Source organism: Pinus tabuliformis, chromosome 3_1 (assembly GCF_031772625.1).
Source record: "Pinus tabuliformis cultivar Carrire ecotype Pingquan chromosome 3_1, CPIR1, whole genome shotgun sequence".
Lineage (NCBI taxonomy): Eukaryota > Viridiplantae > Streptophyta > Pinopsida > Pinales > Pinaceae > Pinus > Pinus tabuliformis.
Genome location: NC_142301.1, coordinates 310,938,611 through 310,958,616, shown reverse-complemented (window position 1 = coordinate 310,958,616; position 20,006 = coordinate 310,938,611).

The window sequence follows — 20,006 nt, the reverse complement described above, 5'->3', positions numbered from 1 at the left end:
ACAAACCAGAAAGCTCTAGTTGTTGAGCCAAATTGGTGCTAAGGGGTTAGTTGGAGGTTAGTTTGGTAAAAGTTGGCATAGTAGGTGGCTCACCACATCACCCCAACAATTTTAGTATGCAATAGTGATTGGCACAAATTAGCATAGTGGGGACCCCCTAGCCACATCACCTTGGAAGTATTTCCTTCGGAGTTCCAAATGGGGTGCAAGTCAAAAACCCCGAGATGATAGAGTAGTGGGATGATGAGCCACCCTAAGGAAATGGTGAAATAAGCATTATTTGTGCACATCATCACATAGGAGACCCTAATTTACACGTAACCCCGACGGTCCATCCCTGGTAGGATTAGAGGGAATTCAAAGTTTTATTGTTGAGGAGATGGCTACGGGGAGACGAAGATATGCTCGTTAGTTTCCACAAAAATTTCCCCGCTAGAATTTAATATTTTAATAAATAAATTAGAAAGAAAACAAGGCCCATGACCCCCTTGCTTTCATACACTTGAAAATATGGACCAAATGATGGAAGATACTTGACACAATATTATTGGATGAAGGAGCCACAGGGGCTGGATGATGTCAACATGATGTTATCATGACATGGCACCAATAGGGATGTGACACATGGAATGCATATTTGGATTTTTTGAGTGACCAAATGGGCCGAATATAGGTGAAATGTGGCATCTATCAGTGGGTGACACATTACATAAGAGTACAGGTGGCATACAAGTTAGCAGTTGCAGACACAACAACCCAAAGATCTTAGGCACAAAGCAGTGGGATGAATTGTTGACACATTGGCGGTGATAGGCAATCCAAATGGTTTTTATATTGGTTTGTGTGCACAATGGATGGTCCCACATGGACACATCACCCTGACTATTTAACCTCAATGGGATTAAAAGGAGCTCAAGTTTTATCCCTCGGGTGACAAGGTGCTAGGATTAGCTATCTAGTACAAGTGATAGAAGTGGACAACATGGACCAATACAGTATTGCACAGTGGAAGCATGGTGGACCCTAGTAGACATGTAATCTTGGAAGATTGACCCCAATGATATTCCCCATAGATTCAAGTTGTATTTCCTAGGAAATAAGGCTGGAGGCTAAAGCTATTTCCAGATACTCGTTTTTGTGTGTGATAAGTGATTAAGGGCACATAAGGATTTTGCATGTAACTTAAGCCCTTGGGGATATAGCACTAAGGATACAATAGGAGGTTATATGAGAAGATTTTGTGTGTTGTAGTGTTAGGTATTCAGGATTGAACAAATCACCTTTGGGTATAAGTTCAAATTCCTGAACAAGTCAACAACATTTTTGGTGTATTGTGCCATATTTGGCGTTTTGGCACCAAATCTAGAATTACAGTAAAATTGGTGAATGTGACATGAATGGGTTGGAAGTTGTTTAATGACATGGATATACTTTGTGGTATATTTGGAATTTTTAGGCAAATCTGAAAGTTTGCTATATTTGGAAATACAACTAAAGTCACTACTAAATCCTATAAAATTGTATACTGTTTTAAATTATCAAAATAACTCAGATATTGAGATCATGATAATAGAGTATAGATTGAAGACCATTAGTACACATCAAGAGGACATACTAGAAGTGGAAAAATAAGAATAATTCAAGATCAAACCTCAGTTAATTGTAAGTTATGAGCTAAATATAGCTAAAGTTAAAAACTAAAAACATTAGCTCAATTCCTTTATAAGCATAATTGTATTAGCGAAGAAGGTGATCATTAGAGATGCATTAGGGAGTGAATGCATCATATTTTAGGTGAATCTCAAAGGATATTACTTGGTGAATCATAGGTCAATTTTGAAGGCATTGAAATTTGTGTTTTAAAGGTTATATTGGTGATTTGAGGTGGTTGAGGTATGTAAGAAACAAGGTGTTTTAAGAAAGAAAGAAAATAGAGTATATATGAAAGGAAGAAATTGAAGGTATAAAAGTAGCGGAAAGTATGTTTGAAGCAATAAATTCTTATTGATATAAGTTTTAAAATAGTATGAAATATGGATCAACATGGCTAGCAGGTGCTAGCTTTCATTTCTGATGGGTTCTAGCTCCTTCTAGTGGTGGATGGTAAATAATCAAGGGTGGGAGCTCCTTTCAATAGAAGCTGATAAATTAGGGATAGCAGCTCCTTTCAGTGGTAGATGATAAATTAGGGGTAGTAGCTTCTTTTAGTGGTAGTTGATAAATTGGGGACTAGTAGCTTCCTTTATGGGGAAACCTGAGAAACCTGCAAGTATAGGCTTGCAGGGCAGTGATGTAATAACAATTTGTAGCTTGTCTCTACAAAAGGAATAAAGAAGAAGATTGGTGTATTTATATGTTTCATAAGTGTATGATAATGATTGTGTTTTTATGTGTTTCACGTGATTGATTTATAATGTTTCTTACACGAATAGCTGTCAAAAAACTTGAAAAGTTTAATTTGGACATAGTTGTATAATTTGGTCACACTATTGATTCACCCCCCTCTCAGTAGTTTCCTAGTTTCTAGTAATTGTTATTAGAGCCAATTTCCTTCAGGATTATTCTAACAATTGAAATGAAGATTTGGGATCATGGCAAACCAGGACTGTATTACCCTTGATGTAGTTCCATATTTAAATGGGTCAAATTATATAACTTGGAAGGTAAGAATGAGAATCTACCTACAAGATATTGATTTGTATATATGGGTTATCTATAGAAATTGGATTAAATGACAACCAATTTAATGAAAATGCCAAAGAGGAAATATTAAAATGGTTTTCAAAGTCATATCTTGAAAAAATGATCTGGTGTGATTCTGCAAAGGAGATATGGAATAAGATGTAGTCCATATATGTTGAAGACAGTCAAGTTACATGTGATATCAAGGAGACCTGTTTGAAGAATGGAGCACACGAAGATTGTGAATCTGAACAAGAAGAGGATTCCCCTGTATCAAGAGACCAAGATACTGATCAATATTCAAAGAATATCAAGGAGATTCACTCTACAAGTAAGGTCCACTTCTATTGTTATTGTAGCACAATAGGCCATTTATATTCAAGCTACTCAATTGCAAGTTCTAATGTGTCGGGCCAGGAGTAACTCCAAATCAATTGATACTTTGGACTAAGATAGAACATGAATATGTACATGGAGAGGAAGACTACTGGGTTTCATCTCCTAATGTCTCTTCATCTTACAATTCCATTTATTTTTATATTTAAAACATTTACATGAATTTACCTAATCCAAGGGATTAGTTTTCAACATCCCCCCCTTATCGTGAAGGATGTTGGTGAGTCCAAACATCATCCTGAATCTTTCAAATTTTTCCCTTCCAAGTGCTTTGGTGAAGATTTATGAAATCTTCTAATTTGTGGAACGATGTCGTTGGTGGATTTTTTTGGCCTCAACATGATGTCAAAACATATGGTATTTTGTATTGATGTGATTGGTTTGACCATGAAACTTTGGGTTCTTGGTCAAATTTATTGCAGAAATGCTGTCAATCAAAAGTGGAGTTGAATGCACATGTTTTGTCTTGCAAATCTTCCATAATTTTTCTGAGCCACACAATTTCCTTCGTTGCTTCAACTATTGCCACATATTATGCCTCGATTGTGGAATATGCTAGAACTGATTGTTTATGTGACCTCCAAGCGATAGTTCCTAATCCAAGACTCGTAACATAACCTGAAGTAGATACTCTAATTTATTTATCTCCATCTAAATCAGAATCAAAGTATCCAATCAATCTGAAGTCATCCACCTATGTATACTTGAGTCCAAAGTCTTAAGTTCCCTTCAAGTACTTTAGAACTCTTTTAACAGTAGACAAGTGACCCTCACAAGACTTTTGCATAAACCTCGAGTGGATTCTAACAACAAATAAAATGTCTAATATGGTAGTATTCAGTTAGTTGAGACTTCCTACGAGTTGTCTATACTTCGTTACATCCTCAAATTCTTTTCCTTCAATGGATGTGAGCTTTAGGTTTTGTTCCATTGGAGTAGTCAAAATATTGAAATCATCCATGCCAAACTTGTTCAACATATCTCCAATGTACTTCTTCTATGATAGGATTATAAAATTCATATGTTTGGTTACTTCAATACCAATATAATAGTGAACATAGCCCAAATATGTCATTTCAAAACCTTTCCTCAATTCCTTCTTTATGGGTACAACATAGCTCTCATTATTCCCTATCATCATAATATCATCTACATACGCCACAAAATATACAACTATTTTTCCAAGTTTCTTGACAAAAAGAGTTATATCATCAAGATTATAATGTTTGAAATTTAGTTTCAGAAGATGCTCAATTAACTTCTCGTACCAGGCTCGTAGTGCTTGCTTGAGGCCATACAAGGATTTTACAAGCTTGTAAACTTTATGTTCCTGAACCTTCACAAAAAATCCTTCTGGTTGGGACATAAAAACATTCTCTTTCATATATCCATTCAAGAAAGAAATTTTTACATCCATTTGATGGAATTTCAAACTGTTTTGAGCTACCAAGGCAAAGAGTGTCTAGATGTTAGTCCATTTTGTTGTGGGGGGGAAGTCTCGTCATAGTCAACCCCTTCCTTATGTGAAAAACCTTTTTCCACAAACCTGGATTTGTGCTTGTCAAGTGAACCATCTACTTTATACTTGTTCTTGAATACCCACTTGCAACCTATTGGTTTGGTTCCTAATGGAGGATCAAACAGGTTCCAAGTGTCATTATTTAACAAACCATCATATTCTTTCTGCATCACTTCTTTCCATTCATCATGAGAAGCGACTTCTCTGAAGGAAGTTGGTTTGACATCTGTAGACAAATTTAGTTCACAATCATAAGAAACATCCATATCAATAGGTGAATTAGAATCGTCTACATCACCTCCATTCTATCTGGTTGAGTTTCTTATTCCTAACTTTCCAACCTCATTAGGATGAACACTTTCAAGTGTCTTTGTAAACCATTTTGGAGGACCTTTCTGAGATGGCCCAAGCTACACAATTGACTAAGATGGGCTTGATTCAACATTTAGTCTCCCAATTTTGTCAATCACATCACTCAAAGTGTCATCAGTGGATGGAGCTTCATGTGGGGGAGAGAGTGCTTCATAAGAAGATTCCACATATTGATATAGTATAGGGATCCCCATTCAAGATGTGGAATATCATTACCAAACTCTCAAAAATCCTTTGCATGTTTTAATCTATCCAAGAGATCAAGTTTCCGCTCAACATCCTAGTCAGTCTTAGAAGATTCAAGAAAGATCACATCTCTAGATATTATAAAATTATTATTCAGTTCATCATAGATATGGTATGCTTTGGAGGTATTTGAGTACCCAAAGAAGATACATTTGTGACTCATTGCACTGAGTTTGTTTCTTTGTTCCTTGGGTATCAAGGCATAGTTGGTGGAACCAAAACCTTGAGATGACTCACCGAAGGAATGTGGCCATACCACATTTCAGAGGGATTCTTATTTTGATAGAATTAGATGGAAACATGTTCTTTATATACACAAAACATACAATTTCATTAGCCCAAAACATCAACTTCACTTTCTTGAAAAACATCATGGAACGTACCATGTTTAATATTATCGCGTTAATTCTTTCAGCTACTCCATTCTATTGGGGATTATAAGGCATAGTTGTTTGATGTTTGGTCCCATATTGGCGAAGATAGTTTTCAAATTAATTTGATGTATATTCTTTTCCATTATTAGTACAAAAATATCCAATATGATATTTTGAACCATTTTAAATCCATGCATAAAAGTTCTTGAATGTTTCAAAAGATTTAGATTTATTCTTCAATAAATAAACCCAACATGTTATGATGTAGTCATCAATAAATGTCATCATATATTTATTACCATTTGTAGAAGGAACAAGCATTTAGCCACATAAATCATAATGAATGAGTTCAAGTTTTCTATGTGCTCTGGAATGAGAATCATGAAAAGACTATTTGTTGTTCTTTCCTAAGATACAAACATCACATTTCTTAAGTTTCCTAGGAATTGTACAAAAACCAGTAACACCATTTTTCTTCAACAAATGGAGGTTGTCATAGTTCAAGTGTCCAAATATAGCACGACATAAAATACTTGATGGAAATTTACCTTCATCATAGTGAGAATTGTATGAAAAGTTTTGTGCACGAGCAAAGGTTCCTTGTAGCTTCATAAGTGTTTCCTCTTCTATCCTAGTCATGACAAGTGAGTAATCTAATGCTTTTCTGGCCTCAACCTTCCTATCAAATATGTGAATGGAGTCTCCTCACTTATGGATTTGGACCAAAGACAAAAAATTTATCCTCAACTCCAAGAGGTATAGAACATAATGTAGAAGAAAGTATGGAAGCCCAAGTAGTTTGAGCCTGATGGTGCCAAGCCCTGACGGCTTGCATTTTGACTTGTCTACAAAGTATACTTCTCCATCAACATTGTTAGTGAATTCTTCAAAGAAATATCTTTTGAAATTCATGTGGAAATTTTCTCCTGAATCAAGCAACCAATCATCTTTCCATGAAGCAAGTGAAGCATTTAATACGTCTTCAATTACTCCAATGTTGCAATGTGCCACAACATAATGAGTGGACTTAGGTGATTTACCTTTTCCTTTGTTAAGTGCTTTACCTTTTCCTTCATTTCTTTCTTTTTCATTTCTATCCGAAGGAAAGTTACATGTGGAAGCATCATGTCCATCTCTATTGCATCAAATGCAATGAAGATCATACCTTTCTCCTTGGAAATGTTTTCCTCCTCTGCCTCTAAAATTATTCCTTCCTCTTCAGCCACCTCTTCCTCTAGGATAAACTTGTGCATGATTCTTCTCTTTTTGTGCAAGGCACATAGCTTCTTCAGTAGTCTTAGGAGTTTTCTTCTTCACAAAATCCTTCTCTCTCTTTGAAAATGTCTTCTCAAGGAAGTCAAAGGTAATCTCCTTAAGGTTTCCACTTTATTTCAATGACTCAGGATAATGTGAATAGGTGGGATATAATGCCTTAACATAAGCTATGAGAGGAATATCTATTTCAACAGTAGTGGATTTTATGTCATCCGTAATGGATCTTAAGTTTGATGTTAAGGAAAAAGGGTCATCATTTTTCAATTCAAGATTGAACAATGTGATCATCAATTGAACAACTTCAAGTTCAAAGTGTGAGTCTATTGTAGCGGCTACAACCACCCTACAAAATTTTGCCTTCAATTTGTTTTGGGGCCTCCCTCCACGAAATCATAGTTCTTATCCTGCACTAATCAGGTACTTGTGTTTATTTGTTTTCATCTATCATCCAATATCTTGTGTTCACTCACTTGTCTCGCCGGTCAACCAAAAGCACATCCAACACTTGGTTCACATCCGTTTGATCGGTTGTCCGGAAAAATTGCATAAACTTGGAGGATAGTCTGTCTTCCCCTTAGGAATTGCACAGAGTAGCTAAGCAGCTGCCCTGCAATTGTGCAGCGCAGGCCAACCAACCTTCCTATGGAAATTGTGCATAACAGGCCAGCTAACACTACTCTCTAGAAATGTGTAGTTCCATCCAGATGGCACTCCTCTCCAGAATTATGGAGAGCAGGCCAGGCTAGCTGCACTGCCCTCCATAAATGTGCAGAATGGCTAGCTGCAATGCTCTCTAGAAATGCGCAGAGAAACCCAGTCCGGCTGCACTGTTCTCCGAAAATTCATAGAACTAGCCACCTACATTACTCTCCAGAAATGCGTAGAGCATCCCAGCATCACCGCTCTCAAAAATTGTGAAGAGTTGAACAGCCATCCAGGGCCACTCAGCCCATAAACATTGCAAAAGCTTTTCCTCAGTTATTGTCTGTTGCATGTGTCATTAGGTTACCCGGTTCCCTCTAGAACTGCACAATCTTTCCTTGCATGTCGGGAAGCATTTCCTGAAAAAGAAAAAAGAAATTAGAGAAAAATCATCCCTAGATTTCAGGGATCTATTTTAGGATCAGGAGTTACATGCAAATTCGGTTTTAGAAACTCCGTGCCAAGTGTTGCTTTTTCCTAGATTTGTGGCATGCACGTCATAAACCATAATTTTGCCAAATCTATTTAAACAAAACCTCAAAACTCATTCTTCACATTTGATCTTGGAGCTCTCACTTCCCAAGGCATCTAAGAACCTTCGACACAATCAGCATAACTTTTCTAGGTAAGTTTTTCTTTTCATACCTTTTGCCACTTTTTCTATCACTTTTTAGTTTTCGGCTTGTATGAGTGTTGTTTCCTTGGTTTTATTGAATGACCATTGGTGTTTCAATGTGTTCTAGCTTGTAGAAGTGTTGTTTCAAGTTTTTCATGTCCTTAGTATCACATGCATAACATTCAGGGAAAATTTTAAGGATGAAAAATTATCTTGAAGTTTAAAAACATTGGAGAATCTCATTAGTCCCTAGTATGCAAACTATAAAATGTTTATTGATGTATTTGTAAAAAATTTCAAATTTATAATGATTTTATATATACTCTCTATATAATGTTGGCGATTTTTAAGCTAAAATAATTTTATATTGTAAAATTTGGGCAAATCACTTTTATAAAAGATGGAAATTGACAATTTTGTTTTTGGAAAAATCATGGAAAATTAGCCCACTTGTGAATATTAGCCCCTAAAATTTTCCACGATAACATTGTTTCTACATCCACAGTCATCGCTACCGCGACTCACTTCATGAGCTTCTTGGTTTTGTCGTCTAACTGATTTCTGCACTTGCTTGAATTGCATGCATATCTATTCCCTCATATTTGAACTAGCTTTGCACACACACTCAGTCCTTCGCATTTTGAGGTTTTCATTGGGTAGATCCATGCCGTCTTGGCTTAGATCTTTTCTCTCCTAGCATTCTATGTGCATTCCTGGCAGTCAAGGCTCTGCCTTGCCTCCAGGAATTGTGCATAGGCTACCCACACTTGCTTCGAGATGTGCTCTGCCCAATCCTTGGAGGTAGTACCCAGTCCTTCTCAGTGAAACTGCGCAATGCGCAATTCCAGCTAGCAACCCATCCTAACTGTTTTGTGCATTGTGCAATTTCAGCTCGCAATGAGCCTCACTAGACTGCATATTGCATAGATCTAGTCAATAATGAGCCTCACTGGTAGCTAAGATTGCGAAATGCACAGTTCCAGTTGACAACCTCCCATCTTCTAGAAGTCATTGTTGGGCAAATCTTGCCCAACAGTCACTAGTTTATTGCCCGAATGTTTCTTGAGTTGTTTGATGTTTTTAGCTAACATTGTGTCGTCGTGAGTGTCTTCTCTATCTCCAGGTACCACAGGTTTTTGAGTAGCTTCTCAGCAGTACAGGTATCATGGCCTCCAAGAGAGATGGATCAAAAGACACGATTGAAAGTAGTATTGGAGATGTGGTTGATCAGGGGTCTATGAGCTTACTCGTGTACATAGACACACACTTGTTCATTGAGAAAGACATCAAGATCACATGGCAAGACATCAACACTATTTTCTCAAGAAGATATGAGGAGAACATGGAGGACCGATAGGTCTATGTCAATATTCATAAGTCATGATTGTACAAGGTTACATCTAGTTTTCTTGTGTTCCCATGTGCAGATGTGATCCACTAGATTGTCTCACACACTGATCCTGAGACAATGACACTGAGCAGTGTCAGTGGAGCAAAGCTTGCTTCCTTTAGGATGAAATATTATCAATAGATGTATCATTTTCCATCACCAGTGAGTAGGATGGATGCACCATTCTACACTCCCAACAACAGCACAAATACAAGAGACATTTTGAAGCGTTGGGTAAGGGAGCTAGTAAAGTTTAGGATGACACCCAACCAGATATACAGGATGAAGGCACTCAGGAATTCTTACCAATTCATGGTCATCTTTGCATGTCACTTGTATGGCCAAGGGAGTACAGAGAACTTCCCGTAGAGTTGGGTTGTTATGTTGGATCAGCTGGCAAGTGAAGGCAAACCTTTCAACTGGTCTGACATGTTGGCTCTCCAGCTGAAAGTGCATGTATCCAATTCCTGGAGTCCGCCCAAGGATTAACAAACAAGATTATTCGTGTTTTCCTACCTACTCGATGCAATCTGTGCCTGTCAACAGTTTCCTGGCATGGGTTGGGCATGGACACCTTCAGAGAGTGCTATGAATGTCTATTGCAAGTTTCTCTCAGACTATAGCTACGGAGGATTCATGGCTAGAATATCTGACAATTTAATTGCCCCTCTGTACACAATGATCTTTGAAGAAGATCCGCCTTGCATGTCCCAGGCAACAATGGAGGAATTGTTGCACATTGCAGATTGGTATGCCTCACCCAATGGCACCTTCATCAGGATGTGTAATGCGGAGAAAGCTTTGCATGTGTTGCCGAGGTTTTCCATGGATGAGCTCGTCATGCAAGAGGTTGCATACCACATCTTGACAGGGTTATCATCTAGATTGCACAAGAAGAAGAAGGCACCATGGCCTATTCTTCCTTTGTGAATTGGGTTATATGTGATCGAGAGTTTGAAAGAAGCGGATGCCAAGGTCAAAGACTTCAAGAAGTTTAAGTTCAACACCAAGAGTTTCAATCTGTACGATCCACATGGTTTATGCAGGGACCACTATGTGAGAGTGTACTATTCTTGGATCCATAGGGCGTGTCATTGGCTAGAGGAATACCCATGGAGATATTGTTATAACTCATCTAGGCTCAATGAACCGGTCAACATGGCAGTAGAGTGGCTAGCATCACTCAAGGTAGTAGCACCATAGGGAGTAGAAACAACAGTAGCAGCAAGCAACAAACCTGTACATGACAAAGGCAAGAGGAAGATTGCCGAAAGCATAGAGATGGAGCAAAGCTACAAGTTTAAGGAAGACCCACTTGTGGAAAATGTAGCTTTTGAGATAGATGCAAAGAGGCGACAATGCAACAGGAGGATAGCACAAATAAAAAGGGAGAAGAAAAGACTAGAAGATGTAGAGAGGAAGTTACAAGAAGTACAACAGAAGCTCAAAGAAGAACAAGAGTTGCGCAAAAGAGAGAAGGAAGTGCAGCATGAACAAGAACAACAATAGGAATAGGAGGAAGTGCAAGGTGCACAGACAACAAAAACTACCTCGATACAAGTTGAATACTCTAAACCATTAGCAAATGAGGAACATGGTGAGCAGCGGTAGGAATAGGAACATGCTTCATAGGATGAACCGATAATAGAATAGATGGACATGGATATGAAATAGCTGGAATAGAATCAGAACACCGACCTCATGCCAAAAGCAACTGAGGCCACCCCACAGGCTTCACTAGCTCTAACATCAGATCAAGTCTTGAGTGAGCAAGGGGATACCATTCTCCTTGGGGATAATCTCGAAGAAGATTTGTACAACATAGCCTTTGATGAGTCACATCATAGAGTTGTACAAGCATGTAGAGCACACACCCTAGATGAACATGCATCACCTCCGCACTTTGAAGAACGTGTGATTGTGTCTAATGTACAAATATATCCAGCCACCTTTGACGATGCTACAAAGGCTTATCTTGAAGCCACGAGATTGAGTGTTAGGTTCTTGATACTAGAAAAAGAGCACATGGCTAAGGAGTTGCAAGTAGCCAAGTAGAGAGATGAACAATCAATATGATCCACGAGAGCAGAGATGAAGAAATCCATACTTGTTGAAGTATCAGCTCTTGAGACAGTCACGTGGAGACTGTATGGTAGTTTCGTCACCGTGCACAAGGTAGTTGTCCATCTACATGGTCTTCAGCAGTGCTGCATCAAGATAGCGTGAAAACTCACAGATATACATGCCACCGTTAATCATGTACATACATGGAGAATGAGGTACAAGGGAGCCCCAGTTCACTTGCACAAGATGAGGAAGACGCAGGTAGAGTTGGAAAAAGCATGCATCTAGAGTTTGATCCGAAACTATGAGTAACTCTCATTGCTCATCACCAGTGTTGAGGCCTCGTATGCATGGTTTTACAAAAGTTTGTATGTCATGGTGAGAAAGTATGGAACCCCATCGATTGGTACGCTCACCGAGACCAAAGAGAAGAACCAAGTTAGACCGGAGCTCGATGTGTACTTTGATCAGTTGATGTTCACGGCCACTAGGGAAGATTTGCAAGTCAACGCAGATAACATGCGTATGTACATCCCTGGTCTAGCCTTGCTTAGGACTAAGCTGCGTATGTTACAAGACGCGTTGGACATTGGTTCCAAATCAGTATACAGGGAAGAAATGGAGGCAAGAGTTTGTTTCCAGAAGGACATCATCAAATAGTACACGGACACCACTGTGCACTACCAAGCATGGCATCAGTTCACCACCAAAGATAATGGAGAGGAGGTTGATGAGCTAGTATTTCCACAGCTGTTTGAATCTTAGTGTTTTCTTGTTTGGCTGACTCAAGCCAATTTTGTCCAACATGGGTATATGTCGAAAATGTATCATTTTTCTAAACATGGTGTAAAGTGAAATTCCAAGTGTAATTAGTGGAATGCAAAGAGTCATATGTAAAGTGAAGAGTTATGTAATGTAGTTGAAGAGTCATGAGGGTAGTCCAAGAGTCACAAAGAGAAATGTCAAGGGTCACCCCACCCTTTGCTATAAATAGAACTGTATAACTCATAGAAAGGCTTTTGGGAGCCAATATATTTCTAGGCATTGCTTAGAGAGGGGTTGGAGAGTATTGTGTTGAGCCTTGGCTTCTCCACAGTGCAGAGCAAGTACATCTCTTTGGAGGAGTAGGAAGTGTTGACTATAGCGTTCCACTATTTGGGCTAGTGGCTTTCATGGTTGTATGTATGGATGGAAATTTCAATTTATATAATATAATAGAGCCAACATGTTTCATGCATATGTTGTTATTGTAGTTCAACTATTCTAGTTACTTTAGCAATGTATGTAGTTTTAACTTATGCATTTGTGTGTGGACCATTCCATATGTAATTGTATGAATCTTATTGAAGCGTGTTGTTGGTTTAACTCATCACTTTGGATTGTTGACTATTCTGCTCTCCAGTTTCTGATGTCATTCAACTCGTGTGTTCATTTTAGGCTGCATACTATTACAGACTTCCAAGGGATACAATTCTCTTCCCCCTTCGTTTGTTAGAACATCCCCATGCATCTCTCTTGACTAGCTATAAGGTCACACACTTTCTTCTGAAAATGATATATTTATTGTCTCTACGCTCTATCATAGTTAAGGCATAGCTGTACTACCCACTACTAGGACTCCTACTCCAAATAGTCTGAGGTCTAGTTGGGACTTCTTACTAGGGGGATCCCCTAACATGTTGGCGTGTCCACCACCGTTAACAGAGTCATACAATTACTTCAAATTCTTTAAGGCTTCAAAAGAATTTGAAAATGGATAAATATGGTGTTGGATTTGGGGCTTAGACTTCGGTTCAAAGATAGGTTGCACTAACCAACAAATCCCTATCCTACTAGCCCTTTCGGCAGTGACCTCTGCAGGGAGGATCATAGTCTCACCCAAGATAATATGGGGGGATGCTAGAACCAGGTTTCTGCATATAGAGGGGTATGAAGTGTGTCTATAGGATTTATTTTTATCTAGGCCTCAATCAGACCTTCGTGAACCATTAACTTCACAAACACAGTCATAGAACAATTTATTTACTTAAAATATTCATAAGCAATGCATAACTACTTCTATATGTATTATTCAACATAAATAATAATATCCAAGTCTTCACGATGCAATTATATGGAAAATATGCTACAACAAATAGTATTCAAGTATAAGTATAAAAACTCTAGAATAGATAACAGAACACAGATGTGCTTCCAAATCTTCCTTTATTACTTCAATTCTTTGAAAATACAAACTCCGGACCTTGCGCTCTCAGCTGAAAGGGCCTACGCACACACTTGTAGACTTACCAATGTCTCCATGCACACAGTAGCAGGAGCCTTCCCCTTCACTTGAATACAGAAGATAAAAGACTCAAGACACAAATATCATAACATCACATAACATAATGTCGTAGACAATCTAAGACATCCCCTTATATAGTTTTTTCTATTACAATACCATGGTCCGCAAACCATGGGTGGAACTCAAAACAATAAAAATATTAAGGGGATTTAACTTTCCTAAAATGCCTTGACTCCTAATGACCTATGCATTGCATGCTCCACTCCTTAAAATGCGGACACTTTTACAAAATTTAGTCAAAATTAAACCTAGGGGACCTCGTCCCAATAGGCCCACAACACAAAGATGTGACTCGCCCTCGAGTCACTCCGTTGGTACATTCTGTATCTTTTCTTTCATGCTACTGAATTAAGACTTCACTGGGTGAAGTGCCTCCATGCATTGTGATGCTTCCTATTGAAATTCTTCGACCAACTTCTCTGTAGTTGGGCCTTCTCCTACTAAGATGATTGTCTATTATGTTTTCTGCATACTTTTGAGGTTGCCTTCCACAGTCTGTGAGAGCTTCCATGCCTCTTCTTCTCACGGCTGCATCCATGCATTGATAATTTGCATCTTCTTCCAAAACTCCTCAATCTATGCTTGCAGGGATGTCCCTTCTTTCAACTGGCAAACCCTTGCACTGGTGCTAAGGTGCACACCATTGCCTTGATCTCATCGTACTGCAATTGATTATCCCTGATTTCAACTTCAATATTTTTCACCTGTGGGTCCTCCAGTAGTGAGGCCCATAGTTCTAGCATTTCTTCGAACAATTGGCTACAGTTGGGGACTGCAACACCGATCTTTTCCATGTCCATTCTGATGGCAGCCTCGTGCTACTCTCGGATCTAAGGTGGCATGGTGGGTTGTATCTTGAATTGTAGCTTAGTAATTTGCATCTGTAGATCAAAACAAACCTTATCCACTTTCTCCTTTGACTCTTTGAATGCATCTTCTAGCTACTGCACTTTATCTTCTCAGGCTATCTGAGACTTAATTTGGAGCTCTGGCAGCTCACTACATACTATGGACATGGTCTTCTCTAGTCGTTTCCTTCACACAATGGTCTCATCTCGATCCTGGAGAGCTTTGTGCTTTGCATTGCACATCTGTTGACTAATGATCTACACATCTTTGATCATCATGAGAGCTTGTTTCTCTCACACCTTAAGTTCATCTGCTACACCTTGGTGTAGCTCATGAAATGTCTGTAGAGGGAGGGACAAGAGTTTAATACTCACATTCATAAGTTGTTGCATGCTCTCCTTATCTTTAGCATTATTCAATTGTAAAGATCCATCACGCAGGTGTACATCGCGGAGCTCTAAAGTGAGTACCGACTGCAGATTACCCATTGTCATTGGTACCACAATCGCTTGAGATCTTCTCACTTGAACCAGGCTCGCATGAACTTGGATCGACTGAACTTGCAATTCTTTGAGGCCCTTTTGGACCTCTTTCATCATGGATTTGTACTGATCCTTGATGTTTCCCAAAATCTCCTCTATCACAAATCAGACGGTGTCTCCAATTTCATCGAGGTCCCCATCAATTAGATTTTGGCTTCTTACGTGCACCTCCCTCACTTGTCTTATTTTGCTGCTTTACAATAAATTTAGAATAAATGTCCTCCAAGTTTACATAGGGGTCTTCACCACCCTGATCGGGTTCTTCTGTGTGCTATTCTTCTTCTTCCTCGTGCTCTAGCTCCTCGGGGTTTTTCTTGTCTACATCAATGGTGACCTTTGGCATCACCTTCTTCGTTTCCTTCGGCACATCTTTACTAGTCCCTTCTATGCTAGCCACAACTTCTGATGGAATGATCCAATTAGTCGACCACTGAAGGACTAGCTAGGTGATATCCTCTTCATTGACTAGAAATGGCAACGTCGTCAATGTATTCATTAGATCATAACTCACATGGATATCAACATGTTGGAAATCATCCTTGAAGTTAGCGATGCTCCGATATTCCTTGAATAGACTCAGTGATGACCTTAACTTCTGGTTTATCACCATGCGTAGATCCATTTGGAATAACACCCAGAACATCTTATTTTCTATGGTGCGAGAAGGGTCCTTTGATGCCCACAACGAGGAAAATTTTCCAGCCTCGCACAGATCTGAATCTATAGTGGGGAACTATGAATCATCTGATGTCCTCCAAGCTATCAACGCTATCAACAATAAGAGCCACGTGTAGTAGAACTCTTTTCCCTCCTGTGATTCACAACAATCTTCAAGGAATTCTTGGCATAGATAGCTTGCCCAGTTGAATCAGGCCCCCTTCCTACACTGTGTAACCAAGGATACCACTGGTGTTAACACTTCATCTGCATGACACTTCCTCATGACATTTCATACCAAAATTTTTGCAGAAAACTGCACATCTTCATTCATGATTGAACTGATGGAATATCCCCTAGACTTTATTATCAAATCAAAGTCGCTCATCATCTGGTTTGCCAATGTTTTCTCAAGTGACTTCCTCAGAAAAGCATCTGTGGGGTTTGTGCCTTCATAGGGCAATACTGTGATTCTCTGTATCAACATGTCATCAATCAAGATGGGCTCTCCCATCCATAGGCACCCATCATGGACCAATGACAACAACTGGTGAACACAAATAGTGTTTATGTTGCTTCATCCAAAGCACAAGATGTACAACATATTCAACAATCCTTTGCATTGAGTACATGCCGCCCATTTCATTAGTTCAACTCTTGAGATGCCCAACTCCTCAGAGTACACCACCTTCATATACTTGTTGGGGTCAAGCTGTAGAAATTTCTCACGGTTGCTCAAATCCTAATCTTCCGTGCATTGTTGGGGCACCCTTGCCAATAATTCACCTTCAATAGGCACTTCCTTTGGTAGCAGTAGTGTGAATATCTTAAATTTTATAGTGTCTAGATCCTTAGCCACTTTTGAGGTTGGCTTTGACAGTGGCATATAGGTGGAAACTGATAAATTGGTTCCACTAATTCTACACATATATCCTCAATTCCTTCATCCAACTCTTCTTCGTCCAAGTCCTGCGGCTCCATCGGTTGTTTCTGTTTCTCCATTCTCTCTTTCATTTTCTATTCGGCAATGATTTTTCACGGCGATTGTCTTACTTGCGCCCTCTGTGGTTTCCTCTGCTTTTTATCTCCTACCGTAGAGGAAGTAGGCTTTGGCTTCAGTTAGCTGGGTGATGTAGTGTGGATTGGCGGTGTTGCAATCATGATGTTCCCTACTCCTCTTTTCAAAAACTCCTTAAATTCTTCCCAACTCAGGTAACTAGACATGCAACAACACACTCATCTCTTTAAGCACAAAAACACACAGCGAACTCTCAAGAAGCAAAGTGTCCAAATGTGGAGTGGGGTGCGATATTTATAGCCACTTTCAAATTAAAACTGTCCATTCCCCCTTAGATATTCCTCATAAATGTGAATTTGGCGGTAGATTTTGCCAGATTTTCACCTTAAATGCATTTCCCCCGCTCCTTTTAATGGAAAATTCCCTGTCAAATCAACTGTAGCACTACCAAAAATATATATTTTGGATAGGTTGCACCAGACCCACCATTGTTGCACAACCAACTGCTCTGTGTCGCAGCGTTCGCCAGTTGCACCAACCTACCAAACATCACACAGCTTCCAGACTTCGGCATAACTATCTTTTGGTAGAGTTTTTTAGAGTCCCATGCTTCCTTTCAACTTCCCATAGCACTAAGACTTTTATGCATCCATATAGTCATTGTGTAATCTTAGGTATGGAATCGCCCCTATATATCTTCAATCGACTACCATTCACATGTCCAGGAAATAGTTCTCTGTTCGGCTTCACGAGCTGAACTGTGCCACCATCGGAGGTATTTTTAATAGTGTAGGGTCCCAACCAATGCATTTTGAACTTACCTGGGAACCTCACTATTGGGTCTCTATAATACTAGTGATTACCCCATTAATATTGTAGTTGCATCCCTTATTAATATTGTTGTTCCCTATTATCCCCATATTGTTATTACTGTGCACCATAAAATCCCTCTATTGTTATTTTTTGGCTTTATATTATTATTGTTAGGTCGGCTGGGTTATATTGTGACTCCTTAGACTCCTATATATAGAAAGGAGGTTTTGTCATTTGAATCATCCAAGAATTGTTCATTTATGTAATGTAAAGGAGGTTGCTCCCTCGAAGAGGCTGAATTCTAAGGTGTTGATCTATCTTTTCTATCTTTTCTTGAGCTAGTTTCATAACATTTGGTATGAGAGCTTTGGATTCTAGGGTTTCGCTACTCCAAACAGGTCATCATGGCATTTTTGCTATAACTTTTTTTCTGCGACGTTTCAGAAGCTCAAAAAAAAACCATTTGAGAATAAATCGCGCTGAATCTCGAGTCTGAATTTCAGAGCTATTCATGCTATATTTGCGGAGATATGATCTAAGGATGTTGGTCTTCTTGCAGAATCTTGAATTTCATTCCAAACAGGTGACCTGGGCGTTGGAAATAATACTGAGAGGGGGGGGGGTGAATCAGTATTATCACATCAATAAAACTTTTTCATTTCCATATTCAGATTCATATATGCTACTTCCACAACTTCTTATGATTCAGTTAGTTGATCCTTAATGAGTGCATTAGAACATTATCAACCATATTAACAGTAAACAGGTGCAGTAAAATAGAACAAATCATCACACATAAGCCACACACATGAACACCATGATATAAGGTGGAAACCCAATGTGGGAGAAAACCACCTACTACAAGTCATCTCAATCTTCTTCTTACTAAGAAAATCCTTTTACAATATTTATGTACTGGTGTAGTCTTATACTAGTACGCAGGCTTTTACCTGCAGAGAGCTACAACCCCCATAGTTCTTGTACTAGCCGATCTATTTACTAGTATGCAGGCTGCTACCTGCTACAATGCTCCAAAGTTTTCAACTGCTACTGGAAGGGAGCTACCACCCCCGTAGCTCTTGTACTAGCTAAGATACTAGTACGTAGGTGTCGGCCTACAATATTCTCTCCTCCGGGTACCACGTTTCATACATTTTCAGACTGGATACACCTGAAGCACAACACATAATCTGAAAGGCCACGTTTCATCCAATTTTCATACTGGACCCATAAATATCATTGAAGCACATAATCAATCAATCTTCTGAATCACCCAATCACCAGATCAATACATATACAAGGATAATATGAGTGTTAGCAACCCAATCTAGTCCATTAGATCCATTACTAGATCTCATCCATCAACACAATCAATCAAACTGAATATGTAGAATACTGACACCATTAAATAGTCATTAGAACACATCAACAACCTGAACCACCTGTAACTTTAAACATCATAGCTCAAATGGTATATGCTACTACAATGAACCAAACCTGCGTACATACGTGCTTTCACCAAAGCCAACCCGCGTACAGATCTATAAATATTCAATCATGACTTGCAGCGATTTCAAACTTAAGTTATACCCAGTTCAGATCATTACAAGCGTCAGTATACAGATCTAGAATAAGCATAATCAACTATATAGAGATAGTTCATTTCAAACCATTTGATCCCAATCTATCCTTAGATCTTGTTCTCCATCAACCGGTGAGATCCCTCTTTAGCTCAGATCCAAATCTGCACCATAACCCAATCACAGTATTCCAGATCTAGATATTCAATAATTCAGATGATGCTTTGCCAAATGATCTCCTTCCTCTTTTATAGCCTTAGTCCTTTCTCAATACCACGGTCCAAAACCATAGGATCAAAAAACTGTTGGACTAATACCATGAACCAACCATGAAAGTGAGTGAGATCAACACTTTTGGATGCAATACCACAGACCAAAACCATAGGATCAAAAACTGTAGGACTAATACCATGAACCAACCATGAAAGTGCGTGAGATCAACACTTCTGGATGCAATACCACGGACCAAAACCATAGGATCAAAAACTGTCGGACTAATACCATGAACCAACCATGAAAGTGCGTGAGCTTTTCTCTTGCATGAAGGGAACTTTTCTCTGCATGAAA